This window comes from Carassius auratus, chromosome 14 (assembly GCF_003368295.1).
Source record: "Carassius auratus strain Wakin chromosome 14, ASM336829v1, whole genome shotgun sequence".
In the NCBI taxonomy this organism is placed as follows: Eukaryota; Metazoa; Chordata; class Actinopteri; order Cypriniformes; family Cyprinidae; genus Carassius; species Carassius auratus.
The window spans coordinates 3,099,177-3,119,126 of NC_039256.1; positions in this window are offsets into that span (position 1 = coordinate 3,099,177).

The window sequence follows — 19,950 nt, forward strand, 5'->3', positions numbered from 1 at the left end:
TCAACTTAAGTTAACTAGCAAAGAAAACTGAAAAACCTACAAACTGAATAAAAGTCAGTCCACTGAGCTTTTAAAAATGTGTTAGATAACCACAAACACTCTATAATAATCATATTTCTTTCAGATTTAAATATATGTTCAAAGCCTTCTAATAACTGAAAACAAACAGTTATACTTAAAGACAAACGCATTAATTAAATTGCAGCGGGATGCACATACCTCAGCACACGATTCTCAACCATGGTGAGGATCAATACATTTTAAATCAGTACAAATATGAACTCTGATCCACATAACAGCTAACAGCAGAAACAGCATAAATTAAGATAGTAAAATTTAAAACAATACAAATATTTTCATAATGAACACAAAATGTTTTCAGGCTGCAATGCATGCTGGGAACTTGTGCAATATTGTTCCATGTACAATAGTTTGTTCAGATGTCTCAGTTTGAAAACCCAGAGATTATTGTGAACAAATACTTGAAAGTAAGGATCAAAGTAAGGTAAACAAAATAGCTTATGTAGTGACATGTTTGAGTATGTTTTTTTATTTTTATTTCACACAAAACATTAAACTGACCTCAAGGTTGTGTGTGTGTTGTGGCTTCACAAATGCTTTGTTGCATTGGTTGTAACAAGTGGTTATTTCAGTCAAGTTCATTAAACTGCACTTAATTATAATTTTATTAAATTTTATTTTAGTATTCTTGGTACAAATAATCTTAGAATCCTTACATGAAAAGAAAGAGAGATAGAGTATTTAACCGTTATCATGTAATTGTAACGACAGGTAAAAGAGGAGGAAGCAATTGCAGGCAATCAGATGATTTTTATTAGAAAGAGAGTCCAGAATGTTGGCAATGGCAAGGAAGGTCTACGGTGGCGTGAGAAGAGCTGGATGGTGAAGTCGATGGTGCAGGTGAAGGTGGTCAATGGTTGAAACCAGGAACAGACCGGAACACTGACACGAGGACGACAACACGAACCCAATCCAGCACACGAACACGGAAGACGGAAATCCAACTAGGACACGGAAACATGAGAGAGGATCTGACCGCAGACAGAGAGAGAGGTGAGTGTTTATAGCAGAGTGGAGATGAGGCTCAGCTGGAGCGAGACAATCAACATACAGGTGACAACAATTAACCAAACGAGCACATGGAGACTACGAGAGTACAAATACAAACACAAAACATGACACGGAGGAAACAATGGATTTCCTACCGTGACAGTACCCCCTCCCCTAGGACGTCACCTGACGTTCCCAGCCTGCCTTACCTGTAGATTGTAATCATCAATAAGGCGGTGATCCAGTATGTCCCGAGCAGGAACCCACCTTCTCTCCTCCGGACCGTAACCTTCCCAATCCACCAAGTACTGAAATCCGCGTCCCCTCCGTCTAGAGTCCAGAATACGATTAACCAAATATGTGGTTTCCCCATTAACGATACGAGGCGGGGGGGGAACCGGGGCAGGCGGATTAAGACGGGAAAAAATCACCGGTTTAATTTTGGACACATGGAACACGGGATGAACCCTCCTGTACGTCGGAGGAAGGCTAAGATGCACTGTTACCGGATTAATGATTTTGGTAACAGAAAACGGGCCAATAAATTTGGGAGCAAGTTTATTCGAAACGGAACGCATCTGAATATTCTGGGTTGAAAGCCACACTCTTTGACCGACGACGTAACGGGGAGGCTTCGACCGGTGGCGATCGGCCTTAGCCTTGGTGCGCGACCTAGCCTGGAGCAGAGCTCTACGAGCTCTGGTCCAGGTGCGGTGACACCTCTGGACTAGTGCGTGTGCGGAGGGGACCGAAACCTCGGATTCCGTACTGACAAAATTAGGTGGTTGGTACCCTAAACTACACTTAAATGGAGACATGCCCGTAGATGACACTGGCAAAGAATTGTGTGCGTACTCCACAATTGAGAGTTGCTGACACCAGGACGAAGGATTATTGGAAGCCAAACATCGCAAAACCCTTTCGACATCCTGATTGGCTCGCTCGGTTTGACCATTGCTCTGGGGATGGAACCCGGAAGAAAGACTAACAGTCGCTCCTAACAATTTACAAAATTCTCGCCAAAATTTGGACACAAATTGGGGACCCCTGTCAGAAACCACGTCTGTCGGAAGGCCATGTATACGGAAGACGTGGTCAATGACAGCTACCGCTGTTTCCTTGGCTGAAGGTAATTTGGGCAAGGGAATAAAATGAGTCGCCTTCGAGAACCGGTCCACTACGGTTAAAATCACCGCATTGCCCTTAGAGGGCGGGAGGGCGGTAATGAAATCTAGCGAAATGTGGGACCAGGGTCTCGAAGGGACAGACAGCGGTAAGAGTAACCCATCTGGAGGTCGATTGGAAGTCTTACCAATAGCGCAAACTGAACAAGCCAAGACGAAGTCGTGGACGTCACGAGCCATACCAGGCCACCAAAATCGTTGCTTGACTAGAAACCTAGTTCTACTAACCCCTGGGTGACAAGCAACACTGGAACAATGACCCCACTGGAGAACGTCTGACCGTAACCCCTCCGGCACAAACAATCGGTTCGGTGGGCAACGAGCCGGGGGCGTTACCCCTTCTAAGGCAGTCAACACCTTCGATTCGACCTCCCATCTGAGCGCGGAGATAATGATGGTCCCCGGTAAAATGGGCTCGGGAGTAGCAGTACGATCGGAACGCTCAAAAAGACGGGATAAAGCATCGGGTTTGATGTTTTTGGAACCCGGCCGGTAAGAAAGTGTAAAATCGAAACGACCGAAAAACAATGCCCACCGAGCCTGCCTGGAGTTAAGTCTTTTGGCGGTTCTAATGTATTCGAGATTCTTATGGTCCGTCCATACAATGAAAGGTACACCCGACCCTTCAAGCCAGTGACGCCATTCTTCCAGTGCAAGTTTGACTGCCAACAACTCTCGATTGCCAATGTCATAATTAACTTCTGCAGGAGATAAACGGTGAGAATAATACGCGCATGGATGCACCTTTCCGTCTGAGGATGCGCGTTGGGACAACACTGCTCCTACCCCCACCTCTGACGCGTCAACCTCCACTATGAATTGACGTGAACGATCAGGGGTGACGAGAATGGGAGCTGAAACAAAGCAGCTTTTCAGTTTGGCAAACGCAGCCTCGGCTGCGTCTGACCACCTGAACGTCAAACTAGGGGAGGTCAAGGCGGTCAGAGGAGCGGCTAGTTGGCTGAAATTGCGAATGAAACGCCGGTAAAAATTGGCGAACCCCAGAAATCTCTGCAGGGCCTTGCGAGACTCTGGGGATGGCCAATTTACCACAGCCTTAACCTTCTCAGGATCCATGCGAACACCCTCAGTCGAAATGATGTGTCCTAGAAAGGAAACAGAGTGTGCATGAAAAACGCATTTCTCCGCCTTGACAAACAATCCATTCTCTAGCAACTGCAGAAGCACTCGTCGTACGTGTTGCACGTGTTCCTGGAGAGACGAAGAAAAAATCAATATGTCATCCAGGTAAACATATATGAACAGATCGACCATGTCTCGCAACACGTCATTAACGAGTGCTTGGAAGACTGCCGGCGAGTTCGTTAGCCCGAAAGGCATCACGCAGTACTCAAAATGGCCTCTAGGGGTGTTAAAGGCAGTCTTCCACTCATCCCCCTCCCTGATGCGGACCAAATGATAAGCATTACGTAAGTCCAATTTAGTGAAAACGGACGCTCCCTGCAACCTCTCAAAAGCTGAAGACATAAGCGGTAAAGGATAGGTATTCTTTACCGTTATGTTGTTCAGCCCTCGGTAGTCAATGCAAGGTCGCAAGGATCCGTCCTTCTTTCCCACAAAAAAGAACCCCGCCCCCGCTGGAGAAGAAGAAGGGCGGATAAACCCCGTTGCTAGAGAACTGGATATATATTTCTCCATGGCCGCCATCTCTGGAATAGACAAAGAATATAACTTGCCCTTAGGCGGAGAAGTACCTGGCAATAACTCTATCGCACAGTCATAGGGACGATGAGGAGGAAGAGAATCAGCACGAGACTTACTGAACACCTCCTTCAGGTCGTGGTACTCCGCAGGCACGTTAGCCAAATCCACTGCTTCCCCCTGAAACACAGACTCAAACACATTAACACCAGCAGACAAAAGACAAGACAAATGACATTCCTCGCTCCAGCTAATCACAGATCCGAGGCGCCAATTGATCCTGGGGTTGTGTTTCTGGAGCCAGGTGTGACCGAGAACAATGGGGGATTGAGGTGAGTCCGTGATGTAAAATGAAATCTCCTCAGTATGGTTGCCAGACGTGATGAGGGAAACAGGTAAAGTGGTCTGTGTGATGACTGGCAGTTTGTGTCCGTTGAGTGCAAAAGGTGCAATGGGGTGTTTGAGGGAGGTGAGAGGAATGTTGAGTTTAGTGGCAAACTTAAAGTCCATGAAACTACCCTCGGCCCCAGAATCCAACAAAGCGTGATGATCGAGTGCGTGGGTGGACCACCGTAGACTCACCGGAAGGAGTGTCGATGTAGATGAGGTCTTCCTGGCAGAGATCCCACCCGATAGTAGCCTCAGTTTTACTATCGGGCTTGGTCTTCTTACCGGACAGCGCTGGATGTGATGTTCTTGGCTGCCGCAGTATAAACATAGTCCCAGGGATCTCCGCCTGATCCTCTCCTCCCGGGAGAGCCGAGCTCGCCCCACCTGCATGGGTTCAAGGTCTCCCGGTGGGCTGACCGCAACCTCTGAGCGCTGACACTGAGCCTCCGGTCTGTTCGCGAGAACTGCTCTCCCCCTCCGTCTGGCGGCTTGATCGAGTCGGTTGTCCACTCTGATGGTGAGGTCAATCAGGCTATTGAGAGAAGTGGGGAGCTCGACGGCGCGGATCTCCTGTTGGATGCGGTCAGCCAACCCATGCAGGAAGTGATCCCACTGCGCCTCTTCGTTCCACTTACACTCCGCCGCCAGGGTGCGGAACTCAATCGAGTAATCGGATACGGACCTGTCCTCCTGACGTAGGTCCGTGAGAAGTCTAGCCGCTTCCCTCCTGGCGACGGAGCGGTCGAAGACCCGTCTCATCTCCTCCGAAAGGGCGTGGAACGAGGCACAGCAGCTGTCTTGGTTTTCCCACACCGCCGTCCCCCAGAGGGCAGCCCTTCCCGTCAGTAGTGACAAGACGAATGCCACCTTCATTTCCTCGGTGTAGAACGTGCGGGGCTGCAGGGCGAAGTGCAGAGAACAATGAGATAGAAATGATCGACAAAACTCTGGCTCACCCGCATATTTCTCAGGGATGGGGAGGCGTGGTTCGGGCTGGGAAATCCCCCCGGAGACGATCGGCGGTGTGGGTGGCGTGGGAGGCGCAGCGGGTGGTGGTTGTTGTTGGTGTTGAGTCTGGAGAGCGAGCTCGGACACCTTCGTCACCATTGCTTGGAAGGCTCGACCCATCTCATCTATCGCCTTGTCTTGGCGATCCATACGACCCACGGCTCTCTGCAGAAATTCCTCCAGATGAGATGGGGAGCGATCGCCTGCTGCTTCCATGATGGTCAGATCCTACTGTAACGACAGGTAAAAGAGGAGGAAGCAATTGCAGGCAATCAGATGATGTTTATTAGAAAGAGAGTCCAGAATGTTGGCAATGGCAAGGAAGGTCTACGGTGGCGTGAGAAGAGCTGGATGGTGAAGTCGATGGTGCAGGTGAAGGTGGTCAATGGTTGAAACCAGGAACAGACCGGAACACTGACACGAGGACGACAACACGAACCCAATCCAGCACACGAACACGGAAGACGGAAATCCAACTAGGACACGGAAACATGAGGGAATATCTGACCGCAGACAGAGAGAGAGGTGAGTGTTTATAGCAGAGTGGAGATGAGGCTCAGCTGGAGCGAGACAATCAACATACAGGTGACAACAATTAACCAAACGAGCACATGGAGACTACGAGAGTACAAATACAAACACAAAACATGACACAGAGGAAACAATGGATTTCCTACCGTGACAGTAATATTTATTTAGTTTACTATAGGACACACACTGATCTAAAATAGAGAGTGGGGGCACATCATTTTTATTAGTATGCTGTCATGCATAAGCATTTAATAAAATGATCATGAAAGTATTTTATTATTATTTAAATCCTCTGTATCCATGTGATGCTTGGTGTGAGGAACAGATCCAAATTCAAATCTTATTCATCAGCGATATGTATCTCCTTCCTCTGAAGCTATAGTAACTATTTAAAAATGTGTGGTTAAGAAGTTTTACAATAAGTTTTACGCAGCGATATCAAACGCTCATTGGCTCTTGACGGTTTTGTCAGAGATTTCGACATGCCGTGTTTCCGGTGATGCGTGTTTTGAATGAGAAACGCGCGCCTTGAGGGAGTGGATCGGGATAGTATTTTAAGCATGTAACAACTGAAATTGTGCCCTGCTCCTCACACTACTATTATATTCTGCAACTGCAACTGCAATGCGTTGTCATTTGGACTACTGTGGTACTGCTCTTTGTCACATCTGTAATAAATAATTATGATTAAGTTACATGTGTCTATCTGTTACGTTTTTCTTATAGACTGTATACTTTATACACTCAGTCTTTATTGGTTGATTTGTTCTTTATAAAAATAAAAAAACTTTTTTGCTCAGTTACATAATGTGTGGGTTTTAAGTCTGATTTTCTATTCAGTTTAATGTACTTTATTGGCATAGATTGTGTGTACATTAAAGCATGTCACAAAAATAATAATTGCGATCATATGAATATACAAGGTAATAATATAAAATATTTGGTTCTGGGCTATATAAGGCTCAGGTGGGGCTCAGATTTGGGGATTCTGATTTACTTAAGGCTGAGGATTTGCACCAATAATAAAACCTGGTTTAGCCCAGATCAGGGTCAGCTAAGGGTGATTAACTGGCTGAGATTCGGGTCAGTTATGGCCCCTGTGTAGCCCGAGTCTGGGATCTGGGCCAGAAAACATTTGCTATGTGGGTATATGTTTGGCCCAGAGAGGGTATCTGTTCCAGACCAGAGTCCAGTTCAGGCTCCAGCCCACAAGCTCGGTCTAGTGCCTGCTCTGCCAGAATCCTGCTTTAGTCAATGTCACCTTTATTTATATAGCGCTTTAAACAAAATACATTGCGTCAAAGCAACTGAACAACATTCATTAGGAAAACAGTGTGTCAATAATGCAAAATGATAGTTAAAGGATGTTCATCATTGAATTCAGTTATGTCATCTCTGTTCAGTTTAAATAGTGTCTATGCATTTATTTGCAATCAAGTCAATGATATCGCTGTAGATGAAGTGACCCCAACTAAGCAAGCCAGAGGCGACAGCAGCAAGGAACCGAAACTCCATCGGTGACAGAATGGAGAAAAAAACCTTGGGAGAAACCAGGCTCAGTTGGGGGTCAGTTCTCCTCTGACCAGACGAAACCAGTAGTTCAATTCCAGACTGCAGCAAAGTCAGATTGTGCAGAAGAATCATCTGTTTCCTGTGGTCTTGTCCTGGTGCTCCTCTGAGACAAGGTCTTTACAGGGGATCTGTATCTGGGATCTAGTTGTCCTGGTCTCCGCTGTCTTTCAGGGATGTAGAGGTCCTTTCTAGATGCTGATCCACCATCTGGTCTGGATACGTACTGGATCCGGGTGACTGCAGTCACTCTCTGATCTGGATACGTACTGGATCTGGTGGCTACGGTGACCTTGGAACAAGAGAGAAACAGACTAATATTAGCATAGATGCCATTCTTCTAATGATGTAGCAAGTACATAGGGTGTTATGGGAAGTGTTCCCGGTTCCGGTTTATCTAATTAATGCAGCCTAATAATCCTTTAACGGATTTGGATATTAAAGCTGCAGTAGGTAACTTTTGTAAAAATATATAAGAAAACAACCAATCAGAGCTGCGGTCCGTAATATTGTTTGTGTTCAAAATGTAGAAAAATGTATATAATAAGCGAGTACACCATGAATCCATTTTCCAAACTGTGTTTTTAGCTTGTCCTGAATCACTAGGGTGCACCTATAATAAGTGTTTATATTCGGACTATTTTAGATTGCTTCGGGGGTACCGCGGCGGAGTAACCCAGTACCTTTGTGATTCTTCATAGACATAAACAGAGAGAAGTAGTTCCGGCTACGATGTTCTTCCGCAAGACGCAAGCAGTTCTGTTTATTAACCGCTAGAGCGTCAAAAGTTACCTACCGCAGCTTTTAAAGCATATTAGTATGTTATGCGTATGCCAGGTTAAAGAGATGGGTCTTTAATCTAGATTTAAACTGCAAGAGTGTGTCTGCCTCCCAAACAGTGTTAGGTAGGTTATTCCAGAGTTTAGGAGCCAAATAGGACAAGGATCTGCCGCCCGCAGTTGATTTTGATATTCTAGGTATTATAAAATTGCCTGAGTTTTGAGAACGTAGCGGATGTAGAGGATTATAATGTATAATGATAATAATTATAATGTAGTCCATGGATTCGCTTCACAGTTTGCTCCTATTACAGAGTCACGCTCACTTCACAGAGCTCAATCCAGAGCCTTGCACTCCTTTGTGTCCGTTGGCCCCATCCAGCTCTCCTGTGTATCTTTATTCCCTGAAAGGTCTGGGCAGTCCTCCTTCATCAGTTCCAGTGCCCGCTCCTCCAGATTGCCCCTCAGTGTCCACGCTTCCTGTTACTTACCTGCTCTTGATGTCTTGATCTGCTGCCGTTCTGCAAATTAAACCCATTGTTGTTGCCACTTACCTAAGTGTTTCTCTTGTGTGTGTTGCTGACACATGTTATTGTATGTTTTAAGGAGCTTTTCATCCATTTGTTTACAATAATTTTTCTTTCTTTTTTTAAGCTTAACCACAGGCTTTGTAAAATGTTGCCCATCAAAAGAAGCGTGACGGCACCTTATAATCCTCAAACTAACGGCCTGGATGAAAAGACCAATGACCACATTAACATGCCCATGTGACTTTAAAACACTGTTAACCACCTTTTTATAAAAGTTCATACATGTTTTTTTAGAAAGTTTGTAAATCTGGTGTGTGTTTCATTTTAGAGCCCTCAAGAAATTGGTTAACGACCAATAGAATGATGGATGCCACCTTTATTTTCTTTTTCTTTTTTTTAATCATACTAGCCTATTTCAGAAGGATTTTGCTTAAAGTAAATTTTTAGACAATGGCTAATAACGGTCACTAATATTCCAAAAAATCTGTTGAAATGTAAATGGTAACCAACTGTGTTTTTAAACTGGCAAAGGACCTCTTTTCATGCTACCATGGGCTTTCCATTACATACATGAACATGTACAATTTTAAATATTTAAAAATTTATTTAATAACTTTTTTTTTAGCTTTCCACCATCAGTCTTCCTGTGGAATCTAGTTTTATCCCTTATGAAACAAAAATATATTGCAGTTTATTGGAAAATATCATGTAATATATTAGCATATATATATATATTTTTTTTTTTCAATATATTGTAATATATTGAAAGCGGCAATCATTTGTATATTTTGCAATATATTATATAATATATGTATCATCAATATATTATTAAATGTATTCAAAAATATAAAATATTAGAAAATAAAAAGGGAAAATAATATATTACAATATATCACAATATATTTTAAGAAATACATTGGTAAATATATTTTCCTTTCGTAAGGGTAGTGATTATATAGTTTCTGATAAAAAAAAAAAAAAAAACAGAAATGAGGGCAAAAAAAAGGCAGAAGAAAACATCAGAAAATCACAGGTGAAACAGAAGGAATCATACGATAAAAGGGTCCAGAAGAAGTACAGAGATTTGATTTACAATGTTGGTGATGAGGTTCTTCTGATGAATATGAGGAAGCATGGAAGAAAAGTAGGAAGGATTGAACCTGACTTCTCAGGACCCTACATCATTGAGAGACTCAGTGGCAAACTTGTGACATTAAACAAGCCTGGAGGGATTACTTTAAAAATAAAACATAGCATTGGTCTCATTAAACCATACAGAAGAAGCCAAACCGGAAAAGAGCTTAAAGACTGTTCTGGTATCTCAGTCTCCAATGGGCCAGAGAGCAACAGTTCCTTCAAGATGCCTCCTTGCACTGTTGCACCTGCAGTCAGCCCTCAGCATTCTGTGACCAAGGTAAATGATCCTACAAAGCTTTAAGAAGATTCACCATTACAAAGACCTTCGGTTATTCACATTGCCCATAAAAAGCTTTACCAAACATGTGACCACGGCAAGGAGGTGAAATTAACCCCAAGATGAAGAGCCAGCAGTAGAGTTCCCACCAGATATAAAGCGCATCTCAGAAGAACAAGAAGGTTTAACATGTATCTCTACAGAGATCTCTGTTCGTCATTAGTTGCCAGTTTGACCTACCTGACCAGTTTGGTCTTGGCGTTATGGTTGCTTGCCTGCAATGTTTAAATCATGGTGACCATTTTGACCTGTTGGTCACAGGTCACATTTATTTATAGGAAGTTGACATAATAAATAAATCACAGCCTCACAGACTAACAGTATCAGTTTGTCAAAGCTCAATAGTAATCAAAGCTCACTAAAAAAGCCCACACAACCTTCGCAACCGTATTATACAATTTTTCATCTTTAATATGGATACCATAAATAGTTTTTGAGTTATATCCACTTCCTCCTGCAGTCCTGAATATGTTCAATATGATGACAGTTTGCAAGGGCATAGGTTTGCATGTGGATGGTAAGGACATTACCAAACCTATGGCCTTGACTGTTTGGCACATTAATTTTGCACAGTTTATTTTATGTTGGCTCATTGGCTCTGGTTGGTCAGGTTGATTAATTAGAAAAAGTACTGACAACACTAACTTTTTCTTTCTTTTTCAGTAATAGAGGTCTGGGCTGCCAATATCAGTGGTGAGGTAAAAGCAGTCGTAGGGCCATATGAGCTCTATGACTCCTCTTTTTACTCACTGCAAGGGACTGAGTGGCTTTCTGATGAAGTAATTTCTTATTTTTATTTTTTATTCTTTTATGCTATGGGTTGTTAAAATCACTTGTAAACCCAGAACCCAATTCTAAGAGTCAAACAACTAAATTTGTTGTTTTGTTTTGTTTAGTTTTTTTGCCAAATCAAAAAAAAACACAGTTTTTCTGTTCATACATGTCTTTCTTAATATACGTAGGTCATTGATGCATAACTGCACCTGGTCATTGAAAAACAACAGGTATGTATAGAATGTATACTTGATTAGGAATACTAATTTCTTTATACATGCTTCTATATATTTAGTTGTTGTTTCTTTCAGAACCATGTACACCAGCTTTGTGCAGTTGTTGCATCCTCGTTGTTTGCTGGACAGTTCAGATGCCTAAAGAAGGTAATTTAGCTTTCCAAAAAGTAATTAAAGTAGATATTATTTGTTTTGGAACCATCAAAGACCTGTTATTAAACACTTTTCACAGATGAAATTCCCCTTTGAGGATATTTGGCTGTTCCCTGTGAATGATGGAGCACACTGGATTCTTGTGGTGCATGTGTATATTTTAAGCACATTGCAGGTGAAGTTATATTATAAAATAATTTGGTAAAACTTTCTATGAAGCCCTTATTTATAATACATTGTAAAGTTATTATTAAGGTATTATAATGAATGCATAATGCATTCTAAAAAACTATGTCTGCTAAAGATCTTCTAACACTATTTTTATGATTCCCCAACAGATATTCTTCTGATTTTGAGCAACTCTGCAAGTTTGTAAACTTATTATTCCAACCCTAACCTGAACCTAAGTCTACTAATACTCTAATAAGAGTTAGTTGAAATGTAGTTGCAAAAGAGATTATAGTCAATAGACTAAGGGGACCATCAAAATAAAATGTAGTGAATATATTTATATAAGACTTGCACTCTTTTCATTTAACTGCTTAAAAAAAACTAGCTTCTGTTTCTATTCTATCAATTCCTTTTCTTTTTATTTATTATATAAATCGAGCATCACGTTCGTTCAGTCAGGCCACGTTAGTCACGCTTGCATCAACTGACAGTCAGCTGTTCCTGACGTGTACCAATCCAGTCTTGACACCTATCACCTGCGGTCTATTTAAATTCCCATTTTTCAGTGTCTCTTCCATCGCATTGCTGCTTGCAATTAACTCCATCCTCCAACCCCAACTCCACCAACTGATCCAGTAATCTGATCTAACTTGTTCTTTCTTTACAGTGCCTTGGATGAAGACGATGAAAATGAAACAAGACAAATAAGGGTCATAACGATGAACACCTGAGTAAGTTAAATGAATTACCATGACAACTAAAGAATGGCGGGAAAACTGAACAAAAAGACATGTGACTGAATAAAACCAATGACAAATCCATGAAAACACCACTCAGTCCAATATGAAACTAAACAGAACTGTGAAATTAACGCCCCCTCCTGGAAGGCGCGACCTCACGCCGCTGATGAAGAGGTAAGGGAGGGATGGTGGGGGCTTTGGAGGAGGGTGAGGAGTTGGAGAAGGGCTGGAAAGGAGGAGCAGGCAGAGGGCTGGTGAGAACGGGCAGGCGGAAAGGCAGAAACTCCATGGTGGCACAGATGGTGGGAGCAACCACAGGAGCACTGATGGAAGTTGTGGCCTGATGTTGCAGCCCCAAAGTACAACATGAATGACAACCCATGGCGGAGTCGATGGAGGGAGGAGCCAAGGTGGTGTTGTCCGCATGGCGACAACATCTGCAGGACGACCGAAGGAGACAGAGCTGATATCAGGGGATCCCAGGGCAATGACGGAGAGTTGATGGAACCAAGCGACAATGCTGGCACTGAAGACCTAGGTGGAGCCGTGGCAACGAGCATCTGAGGTGGAGCCTGATTGCCCGAGAAATAAGGCTGAGCTGGTGTGACCGAGAACTGAGGTGGAGCCGTAGGGAAGGAGGAGCCCGTCGAAGCCGTAGGGGTGGAGAGACAGATAACAGCAGAGGGCTCATAAGTCCGTGGCACAGGCAGAGGGATGTCTGACCAAGGTGGAGCCAGAGGGACAACGGAACCCAGTGAAGTCGTAAGGCCGAGGGTCTCTGGTGGAGCCAAGGGAGGGAGGAGCCATGGTGGAACCGAATGGTCGACGGGCCGAGGTGGAGGGAAGGGATCAGAGGACAGAGGCAGAGCCAAAAGATCCATTGACTCAACCGAGGCTGGTGACTGCATGACCTGAGGCTTTACGTCGCTGGAAGGCATCACTAGGAAATACAAAGGGCTGCAGGCATCCAGCTGAAGAAGTGCTGAAGGATTGGATGGGATTGGTAGTGTCGGAAGGAGAGTGAAGTTGGTTGGGATCTCAGATAATAATTCACAGTTCAAACCAGGTGAAGAATCAGTCTTAGTGCTGGCTAAAACCGGCAGTGATGAAGAAAGCGTAGCAATATCAGGGTGGGGTAGGGTGGGAAGCAGTGCCTCTGTGTTCCAGTCAGTTAGCCAATTCTCCCCAGTATCAATGTCCACCAAAATTCCCACAGGGACGGCTGTTGCCGGCTTACACCCCTGGTCAGACTTACATAGGGGCTTCAGCTCCGGGGCGTAAGTGAGTGCTGTCATCACAGGCTCCATTCTCACAGTGGACGGAAGCTCCCTGTCTGCGGGGGGCTCTGGCATTGTCGTCTCCTTTGTGAGGGGTGTTGGTGGGTTGCTTATCATCCTCCACTTCGCCCACTGTGAACGTGGATCCATATGTCCACAGCAAAAAGTTAATATAAGACTCTAGGGTCCAGCTGCGAGTACAGCGGGGCATGACAAAGCAGAGATCTTCATCCAGTCCACACCTAAATCCCTCCATTAGACAGACGTCATCACAGGTGGCAAGATGGCAGATGTCAAGGAACTCCTCCACATAAAGTTCCAAGTCTATACCTTGCTGGAATACAAACACTGTTCCTCCCTTCAGTAAATCATTACCTCACGTCGGGGCAACATTAATGGAAGCAATGTCCATTGTTGTTCTTTTCATTTTCCTTTTGGGTCTGGTATTCTGTCACGAATATTCCAAGGATGAAGACGATGAAAATTAAACAAGGTTTATTAAATAAATCCACAGAAAGCCAAACTGCGAGACAGCTGTGTATTACACAGGCAATACCAGACAAATGAAAGATCACACAGCAGCAACTTAAATGCAAGACAAATAAGGGTCATAACGATGAGCACCTGAGTAAGTTAAATGAATTACCATGACAACTAAAGAATGGCGGGAAAACTGAACAAAAAGACATGTGACTGAAGAAAAACAATGACAAATCCATGAAAACACAACTAAGTCCATGATGAAACTAAACAGAACTGTGACAGTATGCTTATAATGGTTCTGTTCTGTACCCCAGTGGGGTTTGTCTTGCTGATCTCCCCACTCTGTCCAAGCAAGGCTGCATTGACAGGCGTGTGGAGTGTTGACCAGAACATTACAGTGGAAACATTCTTTAGGTCAATAATATAAAGGTTTATGAATTACACTGGTGATCTAAAAATATTACATAAAGGTGCTGGTCATATAATTAGAATATCATCAAAAAGTTGATTTATTTCACTAATTCCATTCAAAAAGTGAAACTTGTATGTTAAATCCATTCATTACACACAGACTGATATATTTCAAATGTTTATTTATTTAAATTTTGAATATTATAACTGACAACTAAGGAAAATCCCAAATTCAATTATATTCTAATTATATGAATAGCACCTGTACATTCTTAACATTAAACTCATATCCCCATAACATTTTCAAACAATTGTTCTTACATCTTAGGACTCAGTCAAATGATCAAAGGATCTGGATTCTTCTTCGACGCCACACCTGCTCAGCCTTGGACGAGCATCTTAAGGCTGAATAGTATTATCTATATGTTTATATTAATTACTCAGAGATTCTTCATTTAATAAAGTTTTAACGTATCACCATCTATAATTGCTTCACTTTATTAATAGACAATAACTCATAAGCAAATCAGAGCAAGAAAGTCTTCACCACAGTGTACGGCCCCGAACTCAACACCTCAGGACCTTTTATAGCCCCTGTACATAATTCAAACATCAATCCCTTCCTTTTCATCACTCCCTATTTAGCAATCACACAAATTCTTGCCCATGCACATATAACACATTATCTTAAAAAACAGAGTACCAAAAGTTAAAATTGGAGAAGTCTGCAGGGGTTTGTCAACCACACATCATTGAAATAGTCATTTATAGTTTTCTTCGTAAGACTCCCTGAGGAACAGTTCCACATATTCTCTACTATAGGAGAGGAAGAATTGTATAAACTTCTTAAATCATCTAAGCCAACAACATGTATGTTAGACCCTTTTCCATCTAAGCTCCTAAAAGAGGTGCTTCCAGAAGTCATAGATCCTCTTCTGACTATTATTAATTCCTCATTGTCATTAGGATATGGTCCCAAAACCTTCAAACTGGCTGTTACTCCTCTCATCAAAAAAACAAAACTTGACCCCAAAGAACTAGTTAATTATAGACTGATCTCAAATCTTCATTTTCTGTCCAAGATACTAGAAAAGGTAGTATCCTCACAATGATATTCCTTCTTAGAGAAAAATGGTATCTGTGAGGATTTCCAGTCAGGATTTAGACAGTATCATAGTACTGAGACTTCTCTCCTTAGAGTTACAAATGACCTGCTCTTATCATCTGACCGTGGTTGTATCTCTCTATTATTGCTATTGGATCTTAGTGCTGTGTTCAACATTATTGACCACAGCATTCTTCTGCATAGACTAGAACACTTTGTTGGCATTAATGAAAGTGCATTAGCATGGTTTAAATTGTACTTATATGACCGCCATCAATTCGTAGCAGTGAATGAATAGGTATCATATCGATCACAAGTGCAATATGGAGTACCTCAAGGCTCAGTACCAGGACCGCTACTCTTCACACTTTACATGTTACCCTTGGGAGATATCATCAGGAAACATGGTGTTAGCTTTCACTGTTATGCTGATGATACTCAGCTCTGTATTTCTTTGCGTCCCAGTGAAACACACCAATTTGAAAAAACTAATGGAATGCATAGCCGATATAAAAAAACTGGATGACGAGTAATTTCTTACTGACATTGAGGGAGGCCGCCAACAGACCAGGATCTTGTCTTCACGACAACAATATCTATACTTCATGTTGAGCATAAATATAAAGCCTATTGATAAAGGACACCGACGGCAAAATAGACTATGTTTGACAGGTGCAATATGCCAGTGTGTCACCGGCCTAAGGTTTTCAAAAGGCATCACGCCAGTGTGAACATCACTACAACTAGGTAAAAAACTATTGTAATTCAAACGCAGCTCCCGTCAGCATTTAAACAGACCTTTACTCTTAATTCCGATCGGTCCAACGCAATAACGAAATCTGAGCAGGTCTAAAATTTGAAACTGCTGATGCTGCAACTTTACACTTTGGGAAAGTTATAAATATTTTTTTTTTATATGAGCAGGCCAAAATGGGAATATGAGAAATTATTCAGCCAAGTGATGATATCTCAGATCATTATTTAGTTCTGTGCAAACTTCATATAGCCAAAATTATAAATTCTACTTCTTGTTACAAGTATGGAAGAACCATCACTTCTACCACAAAAGACTGCTTTTTAAGTTACCTTCCTGATGTATCCAAATTCCTTAGCATATCCAGAACCTCAGAACAACTTGATGATGTAACATAAACAATGGACTCTCTCTTTTCTAGCACTTTAAATAAAGTTTCTCCTTTATGCTTAAGGAAGGTTAAGGAAAACAGTTGACACCATGGTATAATGAGCATACTCGCACCCTAAAGAGAGCAGCCTGAAAAATGGAGCGCAGCTGGAAGGAAAACAAAACTAGAGCTATTTCATATTGTTTGGCGGGAAAGTAACCTATCCTACAGAAAAGCATTAAAAACTGCTAGATCCGATTACTTTTCTTCTGTTTTAGAAAAAAACAAACGTAACCCCAGGTATTTATTCAATACAGTGGCTAAATTAATGAAAAATAAAGCCTCAACAAGTGTTGACATTTCCCAACAGCACAGCAGTAATGACTTTATGAACTACTTTACTTCTAAAATCGATACTATTAGAGATAAAATTGCAACAATTCAGCCGTCAGCTATAGTATCACATCAGACGGTGCATTATAGACCCTCTGAGGAACAGTTCCACTCATTCTCTACTATAGGAGAGAAAGAATTGTATAAACTTGTTAAATCATCTAAACCAACAACATGTATGTTAGACCCTATACCATCTAAGCTCCTAAAAGGAGTGCTTCAAGAAGTCATAGATCCTCTTCTGACTATTATTAATTCCTCATTGTCATTAAGATATGTCCCCAAAACCTTCAAACTGGCTGTTATTAAGCCTCTCATCAAAAAAACACAACTTTCCCCCAAAGAACTGGTTATTTATAGACCAATCTCAAATCTCCCTTTTCTGTCCAAGATACTAGAAAAGGTGGTATCCTCACAATTATATTCCTTCTTATAGAAAAATGCAGTTTTGGGCAAGCTACTTGGAAAATGTAGTGAGCTAAGCTACCAGTTACTCTACAGTAAATGAAGCTTCACTACACTGAAGCTACCCCCCTGGGAAATGTAGCAAGCTAAGCTACATCAACAGTAGCTTGCTACATCTAAGCTACTTTTAAAATTACATTTTTATGTTGAACACGTTTTATTACAAGTCAATGCTATCTCAGTGCTCAAAACTGTCAGTCAGACAGATAGGCAGGTGTAATTGTTTAGTTTAATAGTTTTTTGTGTTCCTTACCAATTTGGCAACAAAAACAATCAAAATACATGTAATTAACAATGTGCGCACAAGTAAGTGTATGCACCTGTTGCATGGGCATGCTTAATATACTGTAGGACTTTACAGAACAAAATGCAAGACCTCCAAACAGTACAAAAAAAATAGCCAGGCTGGCCCTTATGAAACAAAAATATATTGCCGTATATTGGAAAATATCATGTAATATATTAGGCTTATATTCTTATATATATATTTATTTTTTTCCAATATATTGCAATATATTGAAAGCGGCAATCATTTGTATATTTTGCAATATATTATATAATATATGTGTCATCAATATATTATTAAATGTATTCAAATATATAAAATATTAGAAATAAAAAGGAAAATAATATATTACAATATATCACAATATATTTTAAGAAATATATTGATAAATATATTTTTCTTTCGTAAGGGGGAAAATATTGATAATTGATAATTTTTACAAGCAGCATCTGAAAACATATTTTCTCTCTGTTATCTCGGTCAGTGTCATGTACTTGTCGATGTACGGCCACGGCGACTCACTCCTCGGGATTAACTGTTCTCCGACCTCATCCTATGCCAGCATTTCATCAAATAATTTTTTGCGTGACTGGCCAAGGAGTGGTACCATCCGGAGCAGAAGGTGGCGGTGATGCATAATAAAGATGGTTGGTTGCTATCCACCATAAACACGAACAAGATGAAGTGGCGGCGTCGCGTCACTACTGATCCAGGATCAGCAATCTTAGCCATTGTATTTCCCGATTTGAGTTTGAGCTTCAGAAATGCTTGCGAAAATGTAGCTTGTGTGGAAGCTACCGCACTACTTGGTAAAAAAAAGAGCTTCGCTACTGAAAAGCTATTTGATTCAGAAAGTAGCGAAGCTACGACCAAGCTACTGAGAAATGTAGTTAAACTAGTAGCTAAGCTGCTTGTAGCGACGCTACTACCCAACACTGGAAAAATATTATATGTGAGAATTTCCAGTCAGGATTTAGGCAAGGCAAGGCAAGGCAAGTTTATTTATATAGCACATTTCGTACACAATGGTAATTCGAAGGGCTTTACATAAAAGAAAGTAAAATAATCAGGAAGAAAAATAATAACAAAAATAAAACAAGCAATTTTAAAACTTTTAAAATTCTTAAAACATTTAAAAACTGTTAGAAAATGATTGTCACGGTGCAGGATGCCGTCTCAGCTTCCCCTGTGGTCTGTGTTGTCCTGTCTGTTCAGTAGCTCGTGGTCTGGGCAATCAGCGCTAATCATGGTGGGGTTGTGCAGATCATGAGCTTATTCTCCCCACCTGTCGCTCATTCCCCCACTCCCTTTATATGTCTCTGCTTTTCTGTCTGTGGTCGTGAGTGTTGTCTTTGCCCATGTTTTGCACTGTTTCTCTGTATCAGTCTCACCTTCTGTTCTTGTGCCAAAGGATCCGTAACTCGGAGATCCGGCAGCTCGAGTGGTCCGCAGTGTGCCGGCCAGCTCGGAGATCTGTGTGCGCCAGAGTTTTCCGTTATTGTTTATGTTATTTTGTGTTTTGTGGCGAGAATAAAGATTCTCCTTTTCTAATCTCTGCATCTGAGTCCTCTGTCCAGTACCCACCCCGTGACAGAATCTACTCACCAGGATGGATTCAGCAGAGGAAACGGAGCTGCGCCGAGCTCTTCAGCAGCGACTCAATCCACCTGCTCCATACTCGGGTGAGCCCGACTCATGTCGATCATTTCTGTCCCAGTGTTCCCTGTCTTTTACTCTCCAGCCTTCCTGTTTCCCCACGGAGCAATCCCGGGTGGCGTTCGTCATCACTCTCCTGGTTGGTCAAGCGAGAGAGTGGGGAACGGCTATGTGGGACAGCAAACATGATTGTTGTGCGTCGTTTGAGGCATTCTCGAGGGAGCTGCACAAGGTGTTTGACCGCTCGGCACACGGTATTGAGGCAGCACGAGCATTGTCGCTGCTTCAGCAGAGAGAGCAGTCGGTGTCCGGTTACTCTATTCAGTTCCGCACGCTCGCCGCGTCCTGCGGCTGGAATGAGAAGGCTCTCTGGGATCACTTCCTCCATGGCCTGGCTGAGCAGGTGAAGGACGAGATCTATTCACTAGAGCTGCCCCCTGGCTTGGATGGGCTTATCGATCTCGCCATTCGGGTCGAT